Source organism: Sinocyclocheilus rhinocerous, unplaced genomic scaffold (assembly GCF_001515625.1).
Source record: "Sinocyclocheilus rhinocerous isolate Xijiao unplaced genomic scaffold, SAMN03320098_v1.1 scaffold1057, whole genome shotgun sequence".
NCBI classification, from domain to species: domain Eukaryota; kingdom Metazoa; phylum Chordata; class Actinopteri; order Cypriniformes; family Cyprinidae; genus Sinocyclocheilus; species Sinocyclocheilus rhinocerous.
The window spans coordinates 5,925-15,000 of record NW_015660880.1 but is presented as its reverse complement, the minus strand read 5'-3'; the positions used below and the strand labels follow the sequence as shown (position 1 = coordinate 15,000).

General features: G+C 38.8%; 2 long non-coding RNA genes across 2 annotated transcripts in view; one reads left to right on the top strand and one right to left on the bottom strand.

Annotated features, from left to right (window-relative positions):
* LOC107725726 (uncharacterized) overlaps nucleotides 1–3,708 on the top strand; it is an 11,425-nt gene extending 7,717 nt beyond the window's left edge. The window contains exons 3-4 of the long non-coding RNA XR_001638154.1: nucleotides 2,390–2,711; nucleotides 3,569–3,708. This is a non-coding gene — a long non-coding RNA (uncharacterized LOC107725726). The remainder of the gene's footprint in view (nucleotides 1–2,389; nucleotides 2,712–3,568) is intronic.
* Nucleotides 1–9,076, bottom strand: part of LOC107725727 (uncharacterized) — a 19,468-nt gene that overhangs the window by 8,236 nt on the left and 2,156 nt on the right. The window contains exon 2 of the long non-coding RNA XR_001638155.1: nucleotides 1,776–1,781. This is a non-coding gene — a long non-coding RNA (uncharacterized LOC107725727). The remainder of the gene's footprint in view (nucleotides 1–1,775; nucleotides 1,782–9,076) is intronic.

Sequence of the window (9,076 nt, the reverse complement as noted above, 5' to 3'; positions counted from 1 at the left end):
TCTTGGTGGTCCTAATTCTTTAATTGCCAATTTATCCTTATTGCTACGACGACTGAATGGTATTTCTTTCAATGACACGATAGAATTCATCTGCGCTGAGGTAACGTTCGCCAAGATGTCGATCAAGTTCAACTGACAACTGAATTTGAGTTGGCGTAGCTGTCCCCGTCTCTCTCTCTGTTTTTTTTTTCTTTTTTCACATTTGATAAAGATATTTAAAGTAGTTTTAAATTTTTTCTTCTTGTTAAAATTCAAAATAGTTTTTAAATATTATTGGATGTCACTGTTCCCACCAATCCTTGCACCAGTTAAGGTTACGCATGATGACGAAAGCACGTTAGTGCTAGCCCTCCCGGAACTCATAGAGATTGCATTGCAGTGCCTGCAGTTCGAAAAAAATTATCTTTGTATGGAAGTCTATGAGAGCACTCGGGGCGATTCTCAGTCTGACAGAAATCACCCAAAAAGGGGCGGTACTACACAAAACGCGACTCGACGCTGATTGGACTATTTAGAGGCGGAACAAACAGTCTAGAACAGTGAAAGCTGGCATAACACTGTGGTTGAATGTGAAAGAAAAAAAATCCCTTTGGTGGTGCATCGCCCTAATGGAGAAACCGCCCCTGTTCCAGTGTTTAAAATGGCTGAATGAATGTAACTGCTTAAATAAAATTTTTTACAAAGTAAAATTTCTTTAATTTTAAACAGTAATGCGTTGACCGTGTGACTACTTTGAATATTCATATTTTGGCAATTCTGTGCACAGTAATCATCAGAATATCGCTTTTCCTGTCTCTGAAAATTTTCGAATTTTGAAATCATCCTGGGGACTCTCATTTTAATAGGAGTTTAAGTCCACTAGATGATTACAGCACATTGAAAATATACATAACCGGAAATAACTGAGCTGTATTTCAAAACAGAAGTGTGTCACAAGGCTCAGTGCAAGTATGGTCTCAGAGCAGAGGCATGTCAGACAGAGCTCTTTTTCCCGGTGTTGTGGCAAATTCTAAGAATCTCTAGAATCTGACTGGGGGGGTATGATTTCGGCAGGTGCTAGGGTTAAAAATTATAGTGATTTTGTGTATGTTGTCTGTGTCACTGCATATGTATGTATATGTTTATAATTTATGTTGTTAATTTGTTAGCAATCCATACATAACCTGTTCACTTTGCTTTTTCTACTTTAACACTCAGTACTTGGTATCGTTTGGAGTTGTTCTTAAGAGACAGACATGCAGTTGAGAGAAGAGATCTGATGCACATGCTCTTAGATGTTATCTCCATAAAAATATACTTTTCCCTGTGCAAACTGTGTGCTCTGGAAGCTGTTTGCTGTTTGACAGCACGCCGTTATTTCAAACAGGACTTAACATAAGGATTCAACTCACTCAATTTAAAACATCATACCTGTGTAGGGCAGCAACAGTCTGTAGAAGCAGAAGCCAGTCGCTACCATAGACTGAAATTGTGATGTAGGGCTGCACGATTAATCGAATGCGATTGTCATGCGCATTTTGTTAGTAAAGCCGGTTCTGTAATCAGCAGGAAATCATCACGTGCTTTCAGATGGAGCAGAATTTACTACACATAGCCGTAGTTCACTGACAAGTTAAGCAAAAAATCGCAGACGATTTTATTGTGCGATTATGAAATCAAAAAAATCGTTTGCGATAATGACAGCTGTTTGCATAGCTTCTCAGTGAACTACGGCTCTGTGAAGTAAATGCTGCTCCATCTGAAAGCATGTGAAAATACCACATTTAATATTTTACTCCAAACTCACTTCATAACGTCAGTCGAGTGTTTGAAATAAATTGAGCTGTAATAACTTGTGGCATTGCAAAGCATTTTATCTAATGTTTTTATAAGAAATTAATATAAATTACACAGTGATGTGAATTAAAACGGCAGAGACTATGATTCCAAACAGGCAAATGGTTTTTGCAAAATCCTCAGTTGTGCAAAATTATGAGTGAAAACATTTATGATCTTGCTGTAAAGACTCATTGTTTGATCCACTGAATGATCTCAATCATGTTGAATCAATGAAAGCAGTTGAATCTTCTGTTTATTCAGCAACTGCTATAGGGATTTCCTGGGTTTCTTCTGCTAGGCGTATTTGGGAGTTTCAGCGCGAGAGCGCCCTCTGGCCTTTGGATGGAGATTTACTGCTGATCACAGAACCCTGCTTCACTGAAAGATACGCATGACAATCGCAGCTTCTGTCAAATCACGAGCTCGATTCCATTTCGATTTATCGTGCAGCCCTAGACTGAAACGCCAAATATAGTACTTCTGCGTTACTGATGGGGTTGTTTTTGGTAGACAAAAACTTGGGAAACACTGTTCTAAACCATAATAAATACTTTCTTTCTGTCCCAAACAGTCACTGTGTGTGTTGCTGAGTTGAAGTTGGAGGCAACTGATGGAGAAAATGTTACTATATCCTTCAAAACTGCTGAACTGGAGAGAGCCGATCGAGTGAGGATAACTTTTACAAGAGAAAATCTGATAAACTTGATTGCGCAATACTGTCGCTGTGCTCATTGTAGGGACTGTTTTGTTGTGGAAACACCTGGAGTCTTACTGCGAGTTGAAGAAGGAACCTTAATTCTTCTAAATGTCAGCTCCGAAAGCTCAGGCCTCTATGAAGCAAAAATCATCACTGGAAACAATGTGTCTAAGAAGAACTGCTACACTTGTTGTCGGTAGGTATATTACTGTAATATGTCTGTTTGCCTGTAAAGCTTTTATTCCTAATTGAGCTGTAATAACTTGTGGCATTGCAAAGCATTTTATCTAATGTTTTTATAAGAAATTAATATAAATTACACAGTGATGTGAATTAAAACGGCAGAGACTATGATTCCAAACAGGCAAATGGTTTTTGCAAAATCCTCAGTTGTGCAAAATTATGAGTGAAAACATTTATGATCTTGCTGTAAAGACTCATTGTTTGATCCACTGAATGATCTCAAGATGTATTTTAACGATTTGGAAAAGAAGTAAAACGATTGTTTGCATTATTTCTTGGATTATTTGTGTAAAAACCTGTTCTAATACAGATCCTCCTTCAGGTGCAGTCACATTTACCATTGCTTGATGTAAATTCGCAGACAAAATCCAGCTATTTTAATAGGATTCCACAAATTCAGGAGTTTTGCGTGAGGACAAAAAAGTTGGCCACGCAAATTTTGTTTGTTCATGTTGGTCACGTGAATGTGTTGTGCTGACCTGCAGAAACCTGCTTGATTTGAAAGTGGCTTCTGTGTGTGAACTGTGCTTCCAACATCGATACTGATAATAGACACTGGACCTTTTTTGCAAGCAACATTTCAGTGACATCTCGCTAATGTGACTGCACCTTTAGACATTGATTAGAAAACGGTAAAAGTTTTCTGATGATTTGGCAGACGGTAAGAGTTGCTCATCTGATAATTTGGCAGATGGTAAGAGTTGCTCAAGTAGGACTGGTCAGTAACGTTTTAAGGTGGTACTTAGTGAAGGTCATTTGATTTAAGGTTTATAATCCTCTAAATATTTCTCTTTTTGTTCTATCTTACAGAACCACCATTTTCCTCCAGTAGAGCGCCACCACAAACCTCCATCTCAAAACCTCCCAACTCCTCTGAACGCCAAAGGCTATATGTATTAATTGCTCCAGTGTTCATCTTGGGTGTTTGTTTCTTCTGTAAATGCATGAGGGCAAGTATTACTTAAATTTCTTCTTACATTGATGGAAATGAGTTGTCTAATGATCTGGCAGTGTTGGGCAAGCTACTCGGAAAATGTAGTGAGCTAAGCTAACAGTTACTCATCATTAAATGAAGCTTCACTACACTAAAGCTACAGCCCTGGGAAATGTAGCAAGCTAAGCTACAGAGCGCTCCGAGTTTAACGCGTTCTCTACCACTCTCTCTACAAGGAAATATATTATTTTATGATTATTAATATATTCTTATGGGTCTAGTCTTTTAATTTGTGGACATTTTATAGAGGCTTATTACAAATAAAGTGCCCAAATGGCCGTGATCTCAACTGCCAGCTGATTGTCGCTTCCACTGGCGGATCAGTCAGACAGCCGCGAGAGCGCTCCGAGTTTAACGCGTTCTCTACCACTCTCTCTACAAGGAAATATATTATTTTATGATTATTAATATATTCTTATGGGTCTAGTCTTTTAATTTGTCGACATTTTATAGAGGCTTATTACAAATAAAGTGCCCAAATGGCCGTGATCCCAACTGCCAGCTGATTGTCGCTTCCACTCGCGGCTCAATCCAGTCAGCCACGGTTAAACGGCGAGTATAAAGCGTTCCCTATCACTCTTGCTGCAAGGAAATACATTATTTTATTATTATGAATATATTCTTATGACTCTATTCTTTTGTATGATTGACGTTTTAGGTGGGTTTATCCCAATTAAAGCTGTCAAATGAACGTGATCACGACTGGTTGCTTACTGACTCTCAATCCAGCCAGCCGGTTAAACTGCGAGTATAACGCGTTCCCTATCACTCTCGCTGTATGAAAATACATTATATTAATATTATAAACATATTCTTATGACTCTATTCTTTTGTATGATTGACGTTTTAGGTGGGTTTATCCCAATTAAAGCAGTCAAATGAACATGATCACGACTGGTTGCTTACTGACGCTTCTCTGGACGCTCAACCAGCCAGCCGCTGCTGAGCTGCGAGTATAACGCGTTCCCTATCACTCTCACTGCAAGGAAATACATTTTTATTATTATGACTATATTCTTATGACTCTATTATTTTGTATGATTGACGTTTTCGTTTTTTTCCCCCAATAAAAGCAGTCAAATGAATGTGATCACGACTGGTTGCTTACTGACGCTTTGCTGGACGCTCAACCAGCCAGCCGCTGCTGCCTCTCATTCCAAGGAAATCATTCTAATTTGTATGGATAAATGCCTATTAAAACGTGAATTATCCCAATAACAAGAATATTTCTCATAAAGTAATTTCAGCGACAACAGGACAAACTGCAATGCTTTTTAATAATTCTATAAAAGAAAGCCAACTTAAACTCCATTAGGGGTTCAATCCCTAACTGATTGGCAGCACCAGTGACCATTGGCAGCTGGCAGTCTGATTCTGGCAGGTCACGTGATCTGCCAGTGGTTGGCTGCCTGGCGGCTGCAAGTCCACTGTCAGGAACCATTGATTTATGGCAGATTTATGTTGCTCTCCTTCCACTCTATACGGGAATAATAATATTATTTTTTATTGTATCTGTTCATATGACTTTATTCTTTTACATATTCGATGTTTTATGGAGTGATATGGAACCCGTTCAATTCGGAGCTGAAAGTGACTGGCTGCACTGAAGCGGCAGTAACCCACCAGTCCGGATCACGGCCATTTGAACACTTTATTTGTGATAAACCTCCCTAAAATGTCAACAGTTAAAAAGACTAGACTTATAAGAATATATTAATAATCATAAAATAATATATTTAATTGCAGAGACAGTGGTAGGGAACGCGTTAAACTCGGAGCGCTCTTGCGGCTGGCCGATTGAGCAGCCAGTGCAAGCGGCAATAACCTGCCAGTCTGGATCACGGCCATTTGAACACTTTATTTGTGATAAACCTCCCTAAAATGTCGATCATGTAAAAGAACAGACCCATAAGAATGAATTCATAATCATAAAATAATATATTTCCTTGCAGAGAGAGTGGTAGAGAACGTGTTATACTGGCAGCTTCATAGCGGCTGGCTAGACTAAAGTGTCAGTAACCCACCAGTCGGGATAACAGTTATTTGACCACTTTAATCGGGATAAACCTCCCTAAAACGTATATCATATAAAATGATAGATTCATATGAATATAGCCTATACATAATAATAAAATAATTTATTTTCTTGCAACGGGAGTGGTAGAACGCGTTAATCTTTAAGTTTAACAGTGACTGGCTGGATGAGCGGCCAGCGAAGCGTCAGTAACCCACCAGTCGGGATCACGGCAATTTGACGGCTTTAATCGGGATGAATCTTCCTTAAACGTCAATCATATAAAATAATAGATTCACACGAATGCATTAATAATAATAAAACAATGAATTAAATTGTAGTGAGAGTCATATGGAACGCGTTAAACTCGCAGCTCAATAGCAGCTGGCTAGACTGAAGAGTAGGCAACCCACCAGTCGGGATCACGATCATTTGAACACTTAAATCAGGATAAAACCCCCTAAACCGTATATGATCTTAAAGAATAGATTAATGAGAATATATTTATAATAATAATAATAGTAATGCATTTCCTTGCAGCTAGAGTGGTAGAGAACGCGTCAAAATTAGAGCTCAATTGCCACTGGCTGGACTGAGCGGCCAGAGAAGCGTCAGACCCACCAGTCGGGATTACGGCCATTTGTCTCCTTTATTCAGGATAAACCTCCCTTATACGCCTATGATATAAAAGAATACATTCATAAGAATACATTAATAATAATAAAACAATGAATTTCATTGCAGTAAGAGTCGTTAAACTGGCAGCTGGCTGGACGGAAGCGGCAGTAACCCACCAACCGGGATCACGGCCATTAGACTACTAATTAAACCTCATTACATTCAAAAGAACATATTCACAATAATAAAATTATGCATTTCCTTGCAGCAGGAGTGGTGGGGAACGCATAGGCATACTCATAGCTTAAAAAGTCTGACTGGAGGAAACTGTTATAGGAGGACATGAACGCAAATAATATATTAATTGACTCAAAGTTGTTTACAAAAACAATGTAGAAATAACAAAAATAAAATCAGAATGATTTCCTTGGAATGAGAGGCAGCAGAGGCTGGCTGGTTGAGCGTCCAACAAAGCATCAGTAAGCAACCAGCCGTGATCACGTTCATTTGACTGCTTTAGTTGGGGAAAAAAACCTAAAAGGTCAATCATCCAAAAAAACAGAGTCATAAAAATATATTCATAATAAAATAGTGTATTTCCTTGCAGGGAGAGTGATAGGGTAGGCGTTCTACTCGCAGATCTACAGCGGCTGCCTGAAGCTGCCAGCCAGCCACTGGCAGGTCACGTGACCTGCCAGAATCAGACTGGCAGCTGCCACCAGCCACTGGCAGCTGCCAGAATCAGACTGGCAGCTGCCACCAGCCACTGGCAGGTCACATGACCTGTCAGTGGCGGCTCCTGCCAGCCAGTTGAAGATTGAACCCCCTCTCAATCTTTTGCTGAAGATCTGTCCCACTTTACCTGAAAACTCTCTAAATGTATCATTTTTTTAATTAAAGGCTGTTTTGATACATTTACATTTACATGGTATTGCAAAAAGAAAACCACCTACCAAATTATGCAAAGTCTACCAAAAATCTACCAATTTTACCAAAAACTGTCCAGTTTTGCACAGTTGACCCTACTAGGGTGTTGGATAACCTCACAAACAGACTGCTTTCTGGATTCAATTAGCTGTCAAGGCTCCCTCTAGCTATTTTAAAAGTCAGGGCATATTTACCGTAAACCAAAATCGTTTGCTGATTATCTGTCCCATTTTACCTGAAAATAAAAACTGTGTATTAAAAACATTTAATTTACATTAAAGAGCGTTTTGATAAATTTGCATGGTATTGCAAAAAGAGAACGCCTACCAAATTATGCCAATTCTACCAAAACATCTACCAAAAATCTACCAAATCTACCAAAAACTGTCATATTTTGCACAGTAGTGTCGGATAACCTCAAAAACAGACTGCTTTCTGGATTAAATTAGCTGTCTAATAATGTTAGATTGGAGAATATTTTGGCCTGTACAATAATGCATCCATTTGAGAAGGAATCTTAATTGGCATATTGAACAATTAATTAAACCTGTTTTGTCCTCTGTTATTTAGCACTGGAATCCAGTGTACTCCTCAGCTAAACAGTTGAAGGTGACAGATGACGAATAGAAAGGCCTCTTTCACTCAACCTCTAGCTATTTAATAAGTCAGGGCACACAGATAGTGTCGGTTTTCCTCCCGTTCTCTTTTTGACATTGAGAACACAGTGACTCTGGTGACTTTTCCATGCTGTCATTGGCGTATTGCAGGATGTCAGTGATTTGATACACTGACAGAGATATAGAGAAATATGTGCCTGTCCTGGCACTCATCGACAGTGACAGGGCACTTTTATCTGTGTGTACTGCACTGCAATGTAAACACACAGCCTGACTGTTATAATTGCAGTGACAGTGATTGTTGGGAATGATTGTGGCTGTAAACTCTTGACAGGTTGCTGAACTCCAATGCTCTCACTACAATACGGGATGATTCATTTTCTGGCCTTCCGCACCTGGAGTACCTGTAAGTCTTCAATTTACTCTTTTAAAAAGGTGTAATTTTATAGATATATGGCTAATGTAGTGCTGTTGTTTAAAGAAATTAAGGTCTTTTAAATAAGTAAAGGGTTTTTAAATGAATAGTTCACCTAAAAATGAAAATTTGCAAAAAATGTACTCACTCTCAGATCATCCGGGATGTAGATGAGTTTGTTTCTTCATGAGAACGGATTTGGAGAAAAGAGAGATTTGCATTGCATCACTTGCTCAGCAATGGATGCTCTGCAGTGAATGGGTGCCGTCAGAATGAGAGTCCAAACAGCTGATAAATACATCACAATAATCCACAAGCAATCCACTCCAGTCCATCAGATAACGTCTTGTGAAGAGAAAAGCTGCGTGTTTGTAAGTAACACAACCATCAAGACATTTTTTACTTCAAACGTCTTACTTTCAGCTAAAATATGAGTCCTCTATTCATAATATTACTTTCTCCTGTCTGAATCAGGAGAGAAATATGCACAGACCAAGAACCATTTACAAGCAAAAAGAGTCATTATTATGGATTATGGATGGACTCATATTTTTGCCAGAAGCAACGGTTTAAAGTTAAAACACCTTGATGATGGATTTGTTTATTACAAAAACACAGTTTTTGCTTCATAAGACGTTAACTGATGGACTGGAGTGGTGTGGATTATTGTGATGTTTTCCAGTGTTCGAACTATACCGTGGACTTTGGGGGAGCCCACTTGTTTTTTTTTTTA